Raw genomic sequence first — 2,001 nt, 5'->3', positions numbered from 1 at the left:
AATTGGAGATTGGTCTAATTCTGACCAACCAAAGTATGTCATGTGTTAGGATATGATTGACCGTGGCGCGCCACGTGGCATCTGTGACACACTACTACAAAAATTGGCAAAGAGACCCGTTGAAATATGCCTGACAGACCGTCTCACAACGGGTCTGTTTGATAAAGAGACCCGTTCATGAGGGGGTCTTTTATAAAGACAAAGAAACCTGGTGTAGGTTATAGGGGGTCTGTTATGTAGGTTATGAATTTAATAATTTAGAAGAAAAAGGGACCCGTTATTTCAGATAGGGGGTCTATTTAGTGGTACCAAACAGACCTATCATGTCAAACAACGGGTCTCTTTGTTCTCTTAGTTTTTTTTTTTTTTAATTGCTTTTTAATTTTGGTACGGTTTGAAAGGTTTTCATTGTTTTCATTTGAATTTTGAAATTTTACTCTGTTTATATGCTATATAAAAATTGGCGGATAATTCGACCACGAAAAATAGCAATGGATTAAATTAAAATTAATGTAATACAAAAAAAAATGTCCAACAAAATTACACCAAAATTTTAATTACAATTATAATGACACCCCAAAAAAAAAAGACTTGAATACTCCTTTTTCTATCTCCGTTGTTTGAGGATTTAGTGGGACCAAGTCATACAAATCTGCCAAAACAAAAACATAAGAAAAATTACAGTTAATGAAATTGATACAGTATAAAAATTCTAACACTCAAATTGGTGATACAAAAAAATAAGATAAAATAAAAAGCTAATTAAATATGCAACATTCCTTCATTAAGAAAACAATACTCGTATACTACAGCCAAACAAACTAACAAACAACATAGAAACCCACTTGAGCATAATAATAAGACTAACAAAAAAAAAAAAAAACAACACTACGAAACCGAAAGTGAGATCTAGAAATAGGACTAAAGCCAGAATGAAGCTGGAAGTAAAATACAATTCAAAAATTTAATAACAATCGCATTATAAGTATCGAGAAAATGTAAACCGAAAATTCAATGGATGGATCGTTTACTTCAATTTCGATCTGAAATTAGATCATCAATTAGACATTAATTCTTCATAATTTCCAGATTTATTATTGAACTCTAATCGGACCTTAGCTACTTACTCGAACTTTATAAAAAATAAGTGGATAAAGAGCAAGCATATTAAGAGAAAAGAAAGATCCCCCTGTTACCATTCTTAGAGTAAACGTTGCGAGAAGGCATGAAGGGACAGTGTTTTGATTTAATGGAGAAGAGATGAAGAAGTGAGTCAGTGACGGCTGCCGGCGTGTTCACAAAGAGAAAATGAGGGTTTTAATTTGGGCTTGGAAGAAGGCTTTGAAGAGAGAGAGAAAGTAGGTGAATTGATTTGTAGGAAATACGTAGTATGATGATAAATAAGAAGTAAAGTTAAGAGACCCGTCAAATTAGAAACACACCCCTTATTTTTCTTTTCTCATCAGAAAGTGGGACACAATAAAATAAGACACTCGTTAGCTTTGATAACTGGTCTCATATTTTTATTTTATTTTTTTCTCATACACATAAAAGACTCGTTATAATTAAAATTAGATCTTTTACATCTTATATACCCGTTGGTTAAATAATGGGTCTTTAATTAGGTGTATTTTTTCCAAGTTTTATAGTAGTGACACATGTCACTCAGTCATAGGAGATAGTAATAAAGGTTTTTTTACTGTGAAAATTTAACTTTTCACATTTCGGGAAAAATTACAAAATTGCCCTCGCTTTTACCCCTCTATAAATTCGCATTTTACCCCTCTCATTTTGGACGTTTCCAAAATATTCTAGAGAGAGAAATTGTAAAGTTTTAGAGAGAGATAGTCTGCCTTTCGTATGTGTGTGGACACAAACTCTGCTAATTTTTCGCCTACCTCAGCTGGTTCTCAACCGTCTGTACCCCAAGCAAGCAAGGTCAACTTCAGCAGCAATCTCAGTCGGTCATCACCGTTTGCCCCCCTTTCAGAGACAAACGTA

General features: G+C 33.6%; 1 long non-coding RNA gene across 1 annotated transcript; it reads right to left on the bottom strand.

Annotated features, from left to right (window-relative positions):
* Nucleotides 1-475: 475 nt before the first annotated feature.
* LOC110735270 lies at nucleotides 476-1,654 on the bottom strand. The gene is made up of 2 exons (XR_002514041.1): nucleotides 1,197-1,654; nucleotides 476-652 (listed from the first exon to the last, which is right to left on the bottom strand). It is a non-coding gene; the product is annotated as an uncharacterized LOC110735270 (long non-coding RNA).
* Between the last annotated feature and the right edge of the window lie 347 nt (nucleotides 1,655-2,001).

This window comes from Chenopodium quinoa, unplaced genomic scaffold (assembly GCF_001683475.1).
Source record: "Chenopodium quinoa cultivar QQ74 unplaced genomic scaffold, ASM168347v1, whole genome shotgun sequence".
Taxonomy (NCBI): Eukaryota; Viridiplantae; Streptophyta; class Magnoliopsida; order Caryophyllales; family Amaranthaceae; genus Chenopodium; species Chenopodium quinoa.
The sequence above is the reverse complement of the archived record's forward strand: the minus strand, read 5'-3'. Positions and strand labels throughout refer to the sequence as shown.